At 46.9% G+C, this 19,246-nt stretch overlaps 1 protein-coding gene across 1 annotated transcript in view; it reads left to right on the top strand.

Moving 5' to 3' along the window:
• The first annotated feature begins 15,819 nt into the window (after positions 1-15,819).
• LOC133349517 (filamin-A-like) overlaps positions 15,820-19,246 on the top strand; it is a 96,846-nt gene continuing 93,419 nt past the window's right edge. Inside the window, 1 exon segment of the mRNA XM_061563043.1 lies at positions 15,820-15,844. The gene's annotated coding sequence lies outside the window, so the exon portion shown is untranslated.

Below are 19,246 nucleotides of genomic sequence, written 5' to 3' on the forward strand. Positions count from 1 at the left end.
TCCCTTCAATTTACATTTAATTTCTGATCCATGTTAACCTTTACATCTTTCAATGTAATTCCCAGCATGCATCTCCCTATGCTTCTTTGATCGCCTTCTAGCTTTTGTTCCAAGGTATTTTTCATTATCCATGTCACCGATCCATATGTCATAGCAGATGATGCGTAATGATTGAAAACTTCTGCTTTTCATGATAAAATTGCAGTATTCCAAAAGCACTTCAACCGATTCTCACTCGGGGTTATTTCCTCATAAAGCAAGAGTTGACTATAAATATAGAGGAGTGTGATTATTCGTGTATTCTTAGTTTCGCTTAGAATCAGAGTTTGAAGCGTCAAGAGTGCTATTGAATATACTCGCCCTGCTAACACGAAGGCTGTCAAAATATGACAGTTCAAACGATGGCGTGAGTGAAACATTACGTAACGACGAGGCTTTTAAGAAGAGGGTTTTACCCTTTCTGGCAATGAAACAGGTGTTCAGATGTTCAACCACCAAATAGACACATTTTGCAAAGCATAAAGTCTGCACAAAAATGTATCTATTTGGTGTTCTTATTTTCATCATTTTGGATACTAGCAAAAAGGTCCCATAGAAGAGGATTTTGTTTATCAACTATGAATTGAATAAAGCCATGCAAATACAGCTCTTTGTGTAGAGGTTCTCAGTGAGACTTATATTATCCAGTGTAAGCAAACGAGGAGGTGATTACTTCTCGCCGCGCTTGAGTGTAAATCTGGCCTTGGTTGGGAACACTTGTGCTTTTCCTCGCAAATTGTGCCATGGGGTCTTTACCAAGAGCACCAGCTTAACATTCCCCTCGTACAACGTCACACTCTGCCACGCTGCTCACACTGGGTTTCTGTGAGAGGCCGGGTTATGGGAGATAATGGTGTGAGGAATCGCCACTGGATAGCCCTGTATTTCTTGGCTACCAATATCGACAGTGGATGTTCGCTCGACACTGATACAATGCTTACACACGTGGCGAATGAAGAGCAACTTTGAACGACTACTGTTGTAGACTTTTTTTTTAAGTGATAACTCTGCACATGTTGGTTAATGTTCGTTTGCTCGTTACAGCCCTAAGCCAGTGCAGCGGTGGCAATTCCACATTCCTGTCGTAGAGATGAGGATACCCAAAGGACAACGACTGGTGGGTTTGTTTTACAAAGTGGCGTTCGAATTATTGACTCCAGAGGGTTTGAAGGGCTGAGTTGACACATGGCTGAGATTTGAACTCACGAGCTCCCAATTACAGGCAATGTGCTCCAAGAACTCAGCTCCTCGGTCGCATGTATGTGTGACGCATGCAGGTAATTAACTATTTTGATGATACGTTTTGACTTTTATTAAAGTAGGCGCCATTTATTTTAACAAAAGGTGAAAAATCAACAGGATGCAAAAAATGTTTCTGCTGCCAAAAAGCAGCATTCTACCTGAATAAATTACATGAATAAAGAAATGCAGAGTGCAGAAAATATGCTGAACGTCAAAATACGCCACTTAACGCATTGTATCCAATCACAATTCTGCTGTAAAACGATGCATGAATTGAAGGATATTTCACGCGTTTCGTTAAGGAAAATGCTAATCGGATCAACTGAAAGCGACTGATAGCGGCGGTGGCTACGCACGCCTCTTCATCCGGCACTGTGGTGGCGGCCAGGGCTGGTGGATCACACAGAGATGTTGTGAAATCCTCTCCCGTGGGCGTCGAGGAGGAGCTGTACCCTGGCTCGCCAGGAGAAGGCGGTAGGTCCGGCAAAATGTGGAATCCATCTGTTCCGTCCGTATGGGATAGAGTGTTTCCCCTTCTCACGCGTGCGCTTTGTTCGAGTACTCCGGTTTGCTCCCACATGTAAGCACCAGTAATGAATTGTCCGCTAACATCTTAATATATCGAGGACTGCAGACCTTTGGGGAAATTTGGCATTGGATTTGGATGCCTTCCCCACTTGTCTTTGATTCCTCCTCGTCCCTCAGAGTCGTTCTCTCTCTTTGATAAGTGAGCAAATGCTGCGCGGTGCGTTACAAGTTGAAATAATAATAATTATTATCATAAATAGGGGGATATTTAGGATCAAGTAAGTAACATTATTTCTGCTGCTACTTAATGGCAAAAGCAGTAAATGTGCCCATGTGCATGCGCATGTGCTGGCCTAATCTCTATGGATGCATGTTCAGTATTTACAGCACATCTTACAGAATACACATGGGATTTTGTATGTCATGGCACGAGTTCAAAAGTTCACTTCAACACGGAAAATGTGGATTTCATCAGGCTTCATAAGCCATGTTGTTTGTATTAAAAGCTGGTATTGTGAGATTTTAAATATTCATCTCAAGAATGTTTGTACATACAGTACACACGCGCACACACACACACCACACTACTGTTTCGTGCTAATGTATTCCATCCACGGCGAGGAATGAGCAACATTGTAAGGTTCACATCGAATAAAAACGGACGAAAGCCAGTGCGGTGCTTTTTGCCAGTTTCGTGGGCATAAGGGGACTTTTGAGATTGATTTGTTAATAATCCTGGGCTCTTTTCTGCAAACACTCAGGAATCCTATAATTATGAGCTTGGATTTTGATGTGCTGCAATATATATGTACATGTGCGATTATACATTTGCAGCCCTTTGTCAAACCACTGCTGGATGAACGACTGCCCCCATCCCATGTAGATCACGGTGGTTATTTGACAATACTTCACCACGCTGGTCACCATGGGATGGTAAAGGCAGGAAGCGTAGATATGGGTGCGTAGATTTACAGTGGAGCAATGCACTTTGCTCCACTGTCCTCTTGCTACCCACCATCTCACCCCGCAGCCGATAACATCCGGCCTGCACGCATCCAAGCACTTATCCAGGCTCAACTCTGCTTAGCTTCCAAGGCCCGACGAGATCGGACAACTACATAAGTAGCAGCTACTACTATTACATATGTAGTAGCTACGGGTCCCGCACTTTCAAGGGCCCCGCGCTAAAAGCTTTCAAGCTATCAATTCCAGTTCAGTGATTCTGCACTTGCTCTATTACTATAGTACTATACTGCCTTCAACTTTTACGAACGACTGGGTGTTTAAGGTTAGCGATTTGTCGTATTATCTGGCTGTATAGCAAATGAAAAAATACAATTACTTTACTATGCAAGTAAAAAATGTAAGCGTTTTAATATTTAAGTGTTTTTATTTTATTTAGGGCCCCTTTATAACATATGCTACAGGCCCCGCGCTAGCTGCATACGGCACTGCGTTACGGGCTGTGAAATGTTTTTTGAACGTTCACCGATCGCAATGGAAAGTCACAGGCCCGGTCTGTACGGCCGCTCACACATCACTTGCCGCGTTGGCTTTGGAGGGAGGCGGTGACGTGGGGAAGACGGGCAAAGCTTGGCAGCCGTGCGAAGGGTGGGGGACGTGTAGCTCTTTGTTTCTGCGTGGGATTACACCTCGCGAGACGAGATTGCAGCCTCTTCGACGTTGATCCTCCCTCCAGAAGGTAACGGTGGGAGGGGGGGGGGACAAAAAAAACGTCCTTCATTTAAACATGGATCTGATCCAAATGAGTGCATGCGCTGAGCCGAATCAACTCAGCGATGGTGGTGCTGCAGCACAAGTTGTGTTTCGATTTAAAGCTTTCTTGACTTGGTTCTTTCGGTAAAGTCACGTAGAAGGGCACTAATAAAATAATAAGAATTTTTTATAATGTTTTATTTTTATTATTTTATTATTTCCCTTCTACGTGACTTTACCGAAAGAACCAAGAAAAACAAGCTGTGTTGTTGTGGGGAGACGTAGCGAGAATATTTGGCTCCCGGGGTAGGATGGGTATCCTCCTGCCCCACCCCAGGTCTCCTTCTCCCTGGGGCAGGGTGCCCCCCGTTTTTTTTACGATCAGTGGAAACGAGAAGATGCTCGGTGTATTCGGCACTTTGCTTCGTTCATCATTTCGTTAATTTTTTTTAAAACTTAGCTTTATGTAAAACCCCCACCTCTCGCTCACTCTCTCGCTCTCTCTCGTTCTGCACGCAGCCCTTCTCGCAGTCCGACGGCCTCCGACAGGTAGCTCATATCTGCATGCAGAGCTCCCCGTCATCTGCCACCGAGCACACGGCCTCCTCCATCGCCCACCGCTCCTTGAAGGCCGGCACGGCGTGGGACTCGGTGCCCCCCTCTACCCCCCCCCCTTGGGCAGGGTGCCCCCCTCCTGCCCCACCCCAGGCCCCCGCCCCTCCACCCCCACCACCGCGACTGCGGCGCCGTCACCGCCACAACAAAACATTCTGAGCGAGAGCCACCGGCAGCCACCGATCTGAGCGAGAGCCACCAGAAGCCACCGATCTGAGCGAGAGCCACCAGAAGCCACCGATCTGAGCGAGAGCCACCGGCAGCCACCGATCTGAGCGAGAGCCACCGGCAGCCACCGATCTGAGCGAGAGCCACCAGAAGCCACCGATCTGAGCGAGAGCCACCAGAAGCCACCGATCTGGGCGAGAGCCACCAGAAGCCAATGATCTGAGCGAGAGTCACCGGCAGCCACCGATCTGAGCGAGAGCCACCAGAAGCCACCGATCTGAGCGAGAGCCACCGGCAGCCACCGATCTGAGCGAGAGTCACCAGAAGCCACCGATCTGAGCGAGAGTCACCAGAAGCCACCGATCTGAGCGAGAGCCACCGGCAGCCACCGATCTGAGCGAGAGCCACCGGCAGCCACCGATCTGAGCGAGAGCCACCGGCAGCCACCGATCTGAGCGAGAGCCACCAGAAGCCACCGATCTGAGCGAGAGCCACCAGAAGCCACCGATCTGAGCGAGAGCCACCGGCAGCCACCGATCTGAGCGAGAGCCACCGGCAGCCACCGATCTGAGCGAGAGCCACCAGAAGCCACCGATCTGAGCGAGAGCCACCAGAAGCCACCGATCTGGGCGAGAGCCACCAGAAGCCAATGATCTGAGCGAGAGTCACCGGCAGCCACCGATCTGAGCGAGAGCCACCAGAAGCCACCGATCTGAGCGAGAGCCACCGGCAGCCACCGATCTGAGCGAGAGTCACCAGAAGCCACCGATCTGAGCGAGAGTCACCAGAAGCCACCGATCTGAGCGAGAGCCACCGGCAGCCACCGATCTGAGCGAGAGCCACCGGCAGCCACCGATCTGAGCGAGAGCCACCGGCAGCCACCGATCTGAGCGAGAGCCACCAGAAGCCACCGATCTGAGCGAGAGCCACCAGAAGCCACCGATCTGAGCGAGAGCCACCAGAAGCCACCGATCTGAGCGAGAGCCACCAGAAGCCACCGATCTGATTGAGAGTCACCGTCAGCCACCGCAGCTCGCTTCGTGTCCAGCAACAGTTCGTCAGCCGGACCCACCCGCCCCGCCCCTTGACGGCGCTGGCCTTCCGTGATTTCCACGTGCAGCCCTTGTTTGTCAATCCACTGCTGGATGAATGTCCTTTCCCCCATGCTGTGCGGGTCGTGGCGGTGGTCGCTTTGACGATATGTACAGGCACTTCATTGCACTGGATAGTGTGGGTTGGTGAAGACATGGTAGCATGGTGTCAGTCTATTTATGTAATACGCTGGATCGATCACGCGACGCTTCCGAGAAAAGGCAGGGATCTACCCATTCCGAGTGATTGATCGACCCGCATTACACTTCCTGTGACAGTACATTTTACATGCATCTCATTTACAAGAAACATCGCACGGTGTGCATGTCCGTACGCCGGAATATTACTGGCCGGGTAGTTTGTTTTCAGAGTAGGGAAGCATTGCTTAATATTTAAAGAGCCGCTGCATATTTTATAACTCGGTGATTATATGCGCTTAATGATTTGACCACTTTCGTTTTTGCATGACTCAACGTGTGCCTGCTGTTGCAAATGTGGTAGCACTCGCTTTTCACTCCTTTTGTTTGCCATTTTGTAACAACAATAACAGGGTTATCCATTTACAGACACTGTATACCTCGGCGAAGTAATAATATTTCAACTTTGTAACTCGCTAGCGCGCACGGCTTCCGCTCACTCTCGGTAAGAGAGAGAGAGAACGAGCCAGACGCCAGAGAACGGCCCACAGACAAGCGGGAAGACAGCACCCACACGCTAATCCGTAGCCAGTAAATTGCCCAAGCTCTGCGGTTCTCTATAGTAGGGGGTGGTATCGAGCAATTAATGAGTGTTTACATGCGGGAGAAAACCGGAGTGTGCGGATAAAACCCTACGCAGTGCGAGGGGCAACGCTCTATCCCATACAGAAGGAGCAGATGGAGTCCTTCAATTTGCTGCACCGCTTTCTCATGGCGAGGCAGGGTACCACGGCTTTTTCTCGACTGTCACAGTCGGGGAGTTTTACAACATTTTTTCGTGTGATCCGCCAACACGCTCCTCGACAGTGCCTCCTCGGCATGTTTGCCTCCAATATACATAGTTCATCACGTATTTGACTCGCTCCTCTGTAAGATATAAAGCCATCGCGTTCACAATATTCAATCAGCTAGCGTCATTTTAAATCAATGGCGTATCTGCAAATGGATTACCCTCCATGGCGTACTGTGGGTTTGTATGATGCCAATGATTAGTTTACGCACTTGGTCAACAATGGGAAATGAAGTACAACAATAATCGCATGCCGCAGAGGAACGCATCTTCCTCTGCTTCTTCTTCTTGTTCGTCCATCAAAGTTGATGATGACCATGGCACGCGTTGTCATTTTGTTGGGTTTTGACTGAGTGCGCAGATGGCTGAAGAGGCCAATCCGAGCCCGGAATTCCCTGTGGCACACTGGACAGGTCAGGGAGGATGTAGAGCTCTGAGGTGCAGCCACACGTCCTTCCTTGGTAGATTTGCGCCGCTGCCTCTTCAAGATAGCACAGGAGCGTCTCCTACTCTCACAGAGGACTGCACCGTCCTGTACTTTTCTTCTCCAGGCAGGTCGGTCCTGTGCTAGGGATTCCCAGCTTTTCAGATCGAATCCTGAAAGCATGCACGTTTGCGCTTTTTTCACCACATTAACACACGACCACTCCCTCGTACCAAGCAACTGTGTGCATGACACAAACGGACACACAAGGCTCATCATGGCAAGCAAGCAAGCAAGCGTCAATGTGATTGCAATGTAAGTGTCGACGCAATCAACGGATGACGGAATTGCAATGATGCACCGCATTAGCGCCGATTAAAACATTTCGCAGACTTGTTAACCCGCGGTTCGCTTTATACAGCTCATAATTAGGAACGTTTATGCAAACAAAAAATTCCCCCAATAATTAAAATAAGAGCCCTGTTTCGCCTTTGATCAAGAAGATTAATTTAGCTGCCTGTGGGTTTCAACTTCGTTTCGTTAAACTCTTTTTTGGAGAAGGCTCAATTTAATTCCTAATTAGGATGCTAATGGCTGTGTTCTTTAAGCGGGTTTGTGCCCGCGTGAGGCCATATTCTGTGCCCTGCTCTCAAAAATTTAGCAACGTCAAGGGGGTTTGTTTGATCAGAATGCAGTGCCGGATTAAGCTAGTGCGGGGCCTGTAGCATATGATATAAAGGGGCCCTAAATAAAAATAAATGTAAATATTAAAACACTATTTTTTTACTTGCATATTAAAGTAATTGTATTGTTTCATTTGCTATACAGCCAGATAATACGACAAATCGCAAACGTTAAAGACCCAGTCGTTCATAAAAGTTGAAGGCAGTACAGTACTATAGTAATAGAGCAAGTGCAGAATCACTGAACCGGAATTCATAGATTGAAAGCATTTAGCGCGGGGCCCTTTAAAGTGTGGGACCCGTAGCATATGTAGCTATTCTAGATTTGAAGTTTTCGTGACTGCAAGGAAATAAATTTTAAAAAATATTGCTGTGGTTGTCACACCTGATGATGATTGCTTGTGTTGCAATAGAAACGTCGTGATTTTATTTATTTATTTTATTTAAAAACATTTCTTTACCTACGTGACTTTACCGAAAGAACCAAAGAGTATGCATATGTAGCTACTTTTGCTACTATGATAACCCGGCACTGGTAATATGCGGTAGAAATAGCATGAAATGTTGGGGAATTATCTTTAGCAACTGAAAAAAATATGTTTTTACGTAAAATTGTCAATGAATCAATCAGTCCAGCACTTCAGTTTATACTTTATTCACTTTGGGGGAAGTCAGGTGGCAAGTAGCGAAGTGTTTTTGTTGGTTTTATGCACTTGCCATACGAACACAGGCGTCCCGAGTTCAACTCCTGGCCACCGCGGCGAACATCAATTTGCGCGTGATGTCCCAACCGTTCCTGGTCCACTTGTTTCACCAACTCCAAGTGCCCAGCACGGCGAGGTATGGTCAACACCTCGCCCCGCCGACGACCCCTGACCGGCCCCAGGACCAACACGGCACGGGGAGGCCTTCATCTAGCAGCGGACTCACACGTGCCGCAATTATATTGATGTCATATATTTTTTTTAAAAAGTGCTCCGTTTATTCTTATTGCGCGGTACTAAAATCGTTGCCCCTCTGCGTGATTCGCCAAACCGCGGGTTAGGCGCCGCTGGATTGTGGTTTGCGCGTAAGAACCGCTTGAACGGGATGAAGGTACGAACGAGGGTGACGTGATGGTCAGAAAAGGGCAGCAGGAGGAACGCCATTGGGAGACAATCATCCAGCGGTGGACAGAGCGTGGAAGATGACAGCAAATTGGGCTATGTGGACTCAGCGCTATTTTTAAACAACCTCGCAACAGAGTCGCTGGTGCGTAGGTCACGCGTGCCCATAATTAGGCGAGTAACCCGTGCCATTATGCTAATTGCGTGTAATAATGTTAGCGTATACTGGAGTCGTTCTGTTCAAGGTTCGTCATTAACGCCGGTGAGCAAACGCTGCGGTGACATCACTCGCAAGAGGAATTCGTGGCATGCTGCTTGGTCTCTGAGCCTCAATGCAAACACTTTCGACCGTGAGTCATCTCACGTGTCGAATGATATCACGTGTCGAGTGATATCACGTGTCGAGTGATATCACGTGTCGAGTGATATCACGTGTAGAGTGACGTGTAGACTCATCACGTGTAGAGTGACATATAGACTCATCACGTGTAGAGTAACACTCATCACGTGTAGAGTGATGTGTGTACACTCATCACGTGTCGAGTGATATCACGTGTCGAGTGATATCACGTGTAGAGTGACGTGTAGACTCATCACGTGTAGAGTGACGTGTAGACTCATCACGTGTAGAGTGACGTGTACACTCATCACGTGTCGAGTGATATCACGTGTAGAGTGATATCACGTGTAGAGTGACGTGTAGACTCATCACGTGTAGAGTGACGTGTACACTCATCACGTGTAGAGTGATATCACGTGTAGAGTGACGTGTAGACTCATCACGTGTAGAGTGACGTGTACACTCATCACGTGTAGAGGGACGTGTAGACTCATCACGTGTAGAGTGACGTGTACACTCATCACGTGTAGAGTGACGTGTAGACTCATCACGTATAGAGTGACGTGTACACTCATCACGTGTAGAGTGATATCACGTGTAGAGTGATATCACGTGTAGAGTGACGTGTACACTCATCACGTGTAGAGTGACGTATACACTCATCACGTGTAGAGTGACGTATAGACTCATCACGTGTAGAGTGACGTGTACACTCATCACGTGTAGAGTGACGTATACACTCATCACGTGTAGAGTGACACTCATCACGTGTAGAGTGACGTATAGACTCATCACGTGTAGAGTGACGTGTAGACTCATCACGTGTCGAGTGATACTCATCACGTGATGTGTGTGTGTACACTCATCACGTGTAGAGTGATGTGTGTACACTCTATGTCCGGTCTGTAACTCTCTCGTGCTGAATTGTTAAAATAAACAAACAGAAATTAACGTTTGAAATCTTGCTTTCACCTGACTTTAGGATTCAAGAGGAACCCCCTCCAATGAGTTGGTTGAAAGTTAAATATAATGTCCGAGTACTGTGACAATGCAAATAATTGCGGTCCACCACGGTGGACACGATGCCTGAGAGAATTAAATAAACACAACTCATTTCCCAGTCACCGCATATCTACGATCACACGCAGCCACCCTTGCAAAGGAGATCAAATCGGTGGAATTTCACCTGAACAAATAAAGGACATCATTGTACTTAACAATGTTCGTTTCCTGGCCACCGTTGTGAGGTGGCACATTCGGGGTATTTTTGTCTGTGACCTGGCTTCAACGTGATCGTTGCAGTGACAGAGAGAATAATAGTCTTGGTTCTTTCGGTAAAGTCACGTAGAAGGGAAATAATAAAATAATATAAATATAAAACAATACAAATTCTCACGACGTTTCGACTGCAGCACAAGCAATCATCATCAGGTGTGAAATCCACAGCAAGAAAATACAAAAAATTATTGCTGTGGATTTCACGCCTGATGATGATTGCCTGTGTTGCAGTCGAAACGTCGTGATAATTTTTATTGTTTTTTTTTATTTCCCTTCTACGTGACTTTACCGAAAGAACCAAGAATATGAATCCCTGCAGTCACGAAAGCTTTAAATCAAAAGAGAAAATAATGTTTACAGTAACATAGAGATATTCCTTCAGAATGATACGAATGCGCTTTAAAGGGTTGCACAGTGGCGAAAAGACAGCAGGAGGGGAATTCATTCATCAATCCATCTAATATCTGCACAACTCTGAGCATTGACTACTCATACGCAAGGAAAGTTTTCTCCCTGGGTAATTCCAGTTTCCTTCCACACGCAAAGCATTTAATAACGGAATTGGCGAAACATCCCAATTAAGGGTCCCACTGACGAAGAGGCTTGAGACTTGGATAATAAAAACGCATTATTAATACAGAATTGCTTAAATGGGATTTTTTATTTTTCGATTTAAAGCTTTCGTGACTGCAGGGATTAATCTTCTTGATTCTTTCGGTAAAGTAACGTAGAAGGGAAGTAATACAATTATAAAAATAAAACATAATAAAATAATTCTCACGACGTTTCGGCCACAACGCAAGCAGCCGTCCTCAGGTGAAAACCAGGTCTGTCGAGGCGACAGCGTCATACGTGACTTTACCGAAAGAACCAAGAAGATGGGATTATTTATTTCAGTTTTAACCCCCTCAAAGATAGAGAAAATACACGCTTGATCTTCTCACTCGGCCATGCCAACGTGCTTAGCAGTTAAACCCTAAGACAGGCTCCTTAAAAAGACTTCACAGTCAGTTGGGCCAAGATGAGTTCACGAGCGCCGATTCAGTTTGGCGCAACACACAAAGGGTGGTTGTGCTCAGACGCGGTGATCTCTCCCAAGTGATGTCCACGTTACCCTCGGGCATGGGGCAGAATAAATTCAGGTACAAGATGTGGCCGATGGTCATCGCTGGCCGGGTAACCGTGGCCGTGTAGGGATCGTAACAGAGCGCGCGCAGCTACGACAAAGATCCCCCGTAAGGCCTTTTCCGCAGACTAATGGGGAAAGTGCTGTTGGCGAGCACCCGATCAGACTGACAGCTGACGAGGCGCTAGCGTGGCCAGAACAACAACAAAAAGAAGTCACACCCGGCCGCCTTTGTCTGCCCAGTAAGCGCCGGCGTTTCCACACCGCACCAGCGAATACTTTTAGGGCTGAGTCTACCTAGAGGAGGACTTGGCAAGGAATTAAACTTCGTAGCGCAGTGCGCAAAAAGCCACTCTGCAACGCTTTGACGCACACACACACACAGAGACACGTGCACGCGCGCGCGCACTCACTCACACACACAAGAACACAAATGTTTGGGAATGAAAATTCCTGGCCCGATGTCTGGCTGCGCGTGGGGAGGGGCTAAACGGGTGAGCATCAGCCCCAGGGCTCCCTATTCTTCTCATTAAACAAGAGCCAAGTTTCTATCGGGCGGGTCCCACAGTCCCTCCAGCCCCGAAGCACCCACCCACCCCATCCCTCTGCCTCTCCACCCACCCACCCACCCTCCCCTTCCCATCCTATCCCCACGCCTTCCACTCTCTCTCTCTCCTTGCCGGCACTTGCAGACGCACGCTGGCGTTCACTACATTGCACGCGTGTGAGATAGCGGTCCTAACCCAAGAGCCATCCCACCCTTCCAGCGGGAGAAACGCGCCCTGTAAGTTTGCGTGCTTGCGTCTGCTGTCATCGGCTTCGTAAGCCACTGGCTCTGTAACAGATCAACTTCTTGCTAACTATGCACGTGTGTGTGTGCTCCACTGATTTTGAGTATGTAAACAGTAGTGTGGTACATGCATACATACAACAGAGTAAGTGTGTGTGTGTGTGATTAACTTGTGTGTGTTGTAACAAAATATAGTGTGCAGCCTTCTGTCAATTCACTGCTGGATGAACGCATTGATCTCCATGATAATGTCAGTCATAAGGAGTTTGTTTGACCATTCTTGACACCACGCCGGTCATCCGTGTAGGTTGATGAATGGAGTTGGATGCATGAATGTGTGCCTTATCTGTGCTTATTCATTACAATGTAAAGTATCGTGGTCACATCCACTTCACAGGTATGGCTACAGAATGGGTTAAGCGTATGTGCACATGCGCATAGACACACACATGCGTTCTATATTAGCACGTATGGGTATTCAATTCCACGTTTAACCATTTATATATCTAGAAACAATTATATTTTGGCAGGGATATGTGTAAGTGTTGTATCGCACGCGTGCATATATACTTAGACTACTTTTAAACAGTATGTACATGTATGCATATGATATATTGTCAAATCGTATTAGAACATACTCTGAACACATTCACGTATGCTTAGTCACACACGTAATACAATTCATTATTAACCGATTATCGTTTCATCATATACTCATGTAATTATGAATGTGTGTGTGTGTGAACATAAGTAGGGCTTTCAATGTGCTCACGCGGGCATGTATGTTTAGACACGCGAGCATGGAGGAGCTTCCCAACTTAAAAAAACACTTCACGTGTTTATACAACGCGTGTGTGTGTGTGCGCATTCTCACGTGGGGAGCAGGGGTCTAGTGGTTAACGCAACTTCGCTGCGAACCCAGCGGCCGAAATTTCGCTCCAGCTCACGATCAATATCAGTGGCGAATGTCCGAACCGGTCCTGGGTCCCTCCTAGGTCGACGTAGCCTTAAATGAGCACTCGGTGCAGTGTGTAAACATGAGCAGTGGGGAGACAAAGGCGGCCGGGGGTGGTGCTGACCACACAGCAGGTTTCTCGGGGGATCTTTGTCTTTGCATGCTCCTGGTGCCGTTCCCGTTCTGCTGTCACGTGCACCGGTGCCTACTCGATCCAGGGCGATTGGTGGCACGTAAAATAAAGATCGATTTCGATTTAAAGCTTTCGTGACTGCAGGGATTCATCTTCTTGGTTCTTTCGGTAAAGTCACGTAGAAGGGAAATAATAAAATAATACAAATAAAACATAATTAAATAATTCTCACGACTTTTCGGCCACAACGCAAACAGCCGTCCTCAGGTGGAGAACAGACTTTGTCTTCTCGACAGACCTGTTCTTCACCTGAGGACGGCTGCTTGTGTTGTGGCCGAAACGTCGTGAGAATTATTTAATTATGTTTTATTTGTATTAGTTTATTATTTCCATTCTACGTGACTTTAGCGAAAGAACCAAAAAGATACAGATCGATTGTTTTTGTATTGATTGTCTATGTGCGTATGTATTGCGACGCGTCCATCATCTGGAACGGCGATGAGGGAGGAGCAGGCAGGGCAGTGCTCATCAGGGGATTTGGGGAGGCATGAGGCTTGGAAACCGTCCAGTGTGTTGCGTTTCGCGTGCACGCCGCTCTGCTGCCACATCACCGCCGCTCCGACTCTGCCGGCCCTGACACCGAATGATCAGCTCGAGTCTGCTGCTGCTGTCGCTGCTAAAAATGCAGCCCTGGAGCGAGACGAATTTATGGAATTCGGTGCCACGAGACTGATGTGTTGCGCGGCATGCGCGTTGTTGTGGCGTTATATATATACAAAAAAACTGTTAAAAATGGGTTTGTAAAAAATATTTTTTTGTTGTTGCTCAATATTCTATTCGCTGCGCCTCGGGACGATTCCACTGCGGTGTACGTGGTTCTCTAGGCCGCTTTGCAGCGTGTTCTGAACGCAATTGGACAAGCCTGGGGCTCTGATCGGGATGTTCCTCGACCAGTGCCGGATTATCCCAGTAGCACAAGTAGCTAAATATGTAGTAGCTACGGGCGCCGCACTTTCAAGGGCCCCGCGCTAAATGCTTTCAGGCTATCAATTCCGGTTCAGTGATTCTGCACTTGCTCTATTACTATAGTACTGGACTGCTTTCAACTTTTAAGAACGACTGGGTGTTTAAGGTTAGCGATTTATCGTATCATCTGGCTGTAGTAGCAAATGAAAAAATACAATTACTTTAATATTCAAGTAACAAAAATTAAGTGTTTTAATATTTACGTGTTTTTATTTTATTTAGGGCCCCTTTATAAAATATGCTACAGGCCCCGCACTAGCTTCATCCGGCACTATCCTCGACCAAGCAGCAAGTCCGATTGCTTGGTCAAGTGTTAACAGGCTGTTAAGGGCAACATTTGATGTAAAGCGGGCTGCGAAGTCTGTGACTATGTCTGTGGACTCGTGCGTAACGTGCGCGACTCACCGCTGTGAGCCTCAAAACAACACGAGCTCGGCTCCGAAAGAATTTCTCTTTGCAAAAGACGCCGTGTGACCCCCACCACCACCTCCTCCTCCTCCCCCCACACCGAGTCTCGCCCGACAGTCGTCATGCGTTTATGTGGTGACGGATTTGATAAGTGGTGACGACGTGGGGTTAGTTGCGGATAAGGTTGCATTGCTCCGCAATTATTTTCTTCTCGGAGTCTTTGGTTTTTTTGTTGTTAAAACGACGGGTGCAACGTAGCGCCGGACGGCCTGGTCGTCAATCGCAGCCGACGTGAGAAAGTCTGTCGCCCTGGATGAGCTCTCGTGCCTGTCGACGGCCCCTAAGGCACGGCTGGAAAGTCCACAGTCGTATGGCGGAGCCAGTCTATCCCCACGGTTAACACGTGCGCACAACCGCAGGTGCACACTGGGGCGTTTTAAAAGCTCCAATCATCACTGGACATCTGTGAAAAAGAGCTTTGAAGCTCATCGGATTCTTTCAGGATGAATAAATATTCCGATTCTAATATTTGAAACAGTGGAAAATTTACTAGAATCCCTCCCGCCTCTGTGCACCTGGTAGTATAAATGTGTCCACCACAGTTAGTAAATCAGCATGATGGGATGTGGTAGGGTAAAGTGTGAGTACTCCCATCTCTTCCTAGACATCCGGCCAGCGTGGAAGAGTAGGCCAAACACCTCAGAGGGGCTGGCTATGATTAATTTAGTGGAGGCCCTTCCACATGCAGTGGTGTGAGCAAGCAATTGCAGTGCTGCACCTTTACCTATGTTCTTTACCTACGATAACATTTATGGAATAAATACATGTACAAGCCTATAATTAAATGTCATACACATACTGCCGCTAAATGCTCTATTAGTTTAGTATAAAGTTGTAATTTATACAAACACAGCACGTGTGTGTATATATATATCTACGTGGAACTTTATGCAATGATTTAAACCGCAGGTTATATTTCACATGCTGTTGTGGACAAATCAGAATACAAAAAACACCTTTGTGAAGTCACGTGTGGTTTTATACTCAGCTGGGTGCCATGGCGCCGCCAATTCTAACAAGCGTCACCAGTGAGGGCTGAGGAACTCGCTTCACTCCACGAGTGTGCTCACCGCATTCATTGACCGCTCGAGAGAGCGAGCGAGCGTGAAGTGTGAGTTACCTCTAGAGGTAAGTTCGCAAAAGCGTGCCTTGCATTCGCTCACGCGTTGTCCAAACGCAACAGATAACACTGGTCAACACACTTTTTCTGGCATAAGGTATTCTAACGGGTTTAAGGTAATTTTGGGGTGCTGATTCCAAATCTAGCATCAACTTTTGTCTAACACATCAGATTTTTGAGATATCAAATATTGCATTTTCAATAAAAACTGCAGAAGAAAAATATTAAATAAATGTGGATATCTACATAAAATGATGTTATAAACACACTATCCTAATAATACAGTATCATATTTTAACCCTAAAGCAGTCGCTGACTCGCAACAACTTGCAATCATAAGTGACAGAGTTAATTTCGGGTAAAATCAATGAAAATGGGGTATGCCGATAGCATTAAAATGAGATGTGATAGAGCAAATATGAGATCAGATTTGGAATCAGCACCCTGAAATTAGTCTAAAACAGCTGCAAAAGTCCAGGCCAGAAAAAAAAGTGTTTTTTGTTGTTGACCAGTGTAATGGACGTGGCCCATTAATTCAGAGAAGCTAGGCAAGGACGAACACTCGAGGGTTTCGATATTCACAGAAGGACGTGATCTTTAAAGGTGTATTGAAAATTGTTCATACTGCTACTGATACTCATGCTGTTATGGAGTGACTCATGCAGCCAGCTATGGCTGCCAAGTTTGGTCGTACATGTTATGTCGTTTTGTTGTTGAATTTGAATCACAGTTCCTATGATCACTGTTACATTGTTTTTATAGCTTTTTTGGTGATTTTGAAAACGTTTTGGTTTAGCCATGTTTGTTTGTTGTAGTACAGAGTTATCCTGATAACTTTAATTTAAATTGTCTTATGGTTGCTATTGTTTGACTTGCATCCCACTGGGATTTTTGCACAAAGCGTTGATATACGGTGTTTTTTCTGGAAGTCTTTGCTGCTTTTTCCTGGATTTTTCTGTTGCGTGCAGTCACTTTAAGATGTTTCTTTTCATGTTTTTGTTTGTTGCGGTTGCATCCGAGTCAAGAGCCGCATGGCTCACAGAGTTTTCCCTAGTAAATGAAACTGAAACTGAAAGCCGCTATGGTACAGGGAGTTCGCGAACGCCTCTCTCGTGGCCTAACGCAGCACACGGTGGCGTCAGCACCACTGCAGCACACCTGGTGGACTTTGCGCAGTGCTGAGGTTCATCCGCAACCACAGAGTTAATTCGTTTGTTTGGGCCCAGCCCTAATAGAGAGGAAGCCCACGCCAAGTTATTGTAACAATTGCACCCAGTGCCGGATTATCCTAGCAGCAAAAGTAGGATATATGCTTACGGGCCCGGCACTTTCAAGGGTCCCGCGCTAGATGCTTTCAAGCTATCAATTCCGGTTCAGTGATTTCCCCACTTGCTCTATATTACTATAGTACTATACTGCCTTCAACTTTTATGAACGACTGGGTGTTTAAGGTTAGCGATTTGTCGCATTATCTGGCTGTATAGAAATTTAAAAAATACAATTACTTTTCTGTGCAAGTAAAAAAATGTGTGTTTTAATATTTATGTGTTTATTTTTTTATTTAGGGCCCCTTTATAACATATGCTACAGGCCCCGCACTCGCTTAATCCGGCACTGATTGCACCCTCCTGCACGCACACACATTATGGGGTTTCTGCGCTATGCTGTCTTGAACGTACAATAATTTACTTGAGGAATCCACGAGACTGAACAGGGGAAATGAAAGCACTGTTTTCAGAGTGAGCGTTGTTTGCGATCCGACGGCTGAGATTGAGAACCGCGCCAAAGGAAATCCAGAGGACGCGGTGATTTATTCCAACTTTGCACACATGTTTGCAGTAAAAATGGAGCATTAATCACCAGCAAAAATAAACGCGCTGTTCGCACAAGACTCGTACGATCAAAGTGAATCACATTTGCATGAATAATCTCTTCGTATTATAAGTTGGACCTGCCAACGCGCTGAATATATTGTTATTTTTTTATCACTGTTTTTTTTGTTTCTCCGTTTACCTCTTCTATAACCTCTTCTCACACCGTTACACTTGAACACGCTTTACTTAGAGGCGGGGGAAGGGAGGGGGGCGAAACAAAGTGCTGACAACGCTGCAGTTGCAGGCTACCGTGGACCGCCGTTGGGTGTTGTTCTGCCACCGATCCGTTTGAGTTCGAGCAAACAGCAGCGAGTGAGACGCCGTCCATAGCTGGGGGCGGCTGTGGTGGTGGTGAGGTCAGTTCGGCTGGCGCCACTGGAGGGTTCTCCCCGTCTATTGTTCGGCATGCAGTCTGCAGCTCACAGAGAGACGCCCCCTGGGACTGTGGCTTCAGTGGATAGTAAACACTCTGGGTCACTGCTTCACGTCGTCAAATATTCCATCCCACCCCCCACCACCTCCCCCCCCCGTGTAGCCTTAACAGACTTTTGGGGCAAGTGCTTTTTCGCGAGCAAGCGCCTATGAAGGCCGGCACGGCACACGAGGGGGTGGGTGGCCAGCGTCACGCCCGACCGCCTTTGTTTCCCTACCGGCGATTTGTAAACAATGTTTGCACAAATTTTGATTTAAAGCTTTCGTGACTGCAGGGATTCATCTTCTTGGTTCTTTCGGTAAAGTCACGTAGAAGGGAAATAATAAAATAATAGTATTTTATTATGTTTTATTTTTATTCTGTTATTATTTCCCTTCTACGTGACTTTACCGAAAGAACCAAGAATATAATGTTTGCACAATGCACTCATTTGAGGCTGAGTCAACCTAGTTGAGGCCCAGGACCGGATCAGATAATCACTGGTGTTGGTCGTGAGCGGGAATCTGACTCGGATTCACCGGGCTCGGAGCGGAGTGCGCTAACCACTGTGCCACCGCTCCCCACACGATTTCCTACATTTATACAAAAGCAATGGGTGCAACGGGTGGCACACTTTATTTACAATGCAGAAATCGCTGCTTCGATCGCCCGGTGCGGTAGGTGAAACAATGGTGCAGGTTTCTTAAATTCCCACTGCCTCTTTCCACCCAGCCGTATAAATAGTTCCACCACAGTTATTCAATCGGTATGTCACGTGCGATGGGATGAAGGGTAAGTCCTCCTCCTACCTCGTCCGTGGTGATGTCCGCCCAGCATGAACAAGTAGGACAAATACCCTCTAGAGGGCCTCCCTTCTGCCAGCGGTGATGTGAGCAAGCACTTGCAGGGCTGCACCTTTACCTATTTTCCACAAGCAAAAAGCCCTTACCTGGACTGGATAAGACATCAGGGCATCGAGCTGTCCGTGATCATATTTGTGAATCTTGCCAATGTATTGCATCGCAGTGCCGTGAACGAGCGCGTGTGGCTTTAAATGCAATCCGTAACGTTGGTTATTTCCACGCTCTCTCAAAACAAAACTCGGCTATTTCTTGAAGGTTGAC

Source organism: Lethenteron reissneri, chromosome 30 (genome assembly GCF_015708825.2).
Source record: "Lethenteron reissneri isolate LAM-NWPU_2019-01 chromosome 30, ASM1570882v1, whole genome shotgun sequence".
Classification (NCBI taxonomy): domain Eukaryota; kingdom Metazoa; phylum Chordata; class Hyperoartia; order Petromyzontiformes; family Petromyzontidae; genus Lethenteron; species Lethenteron reissneri.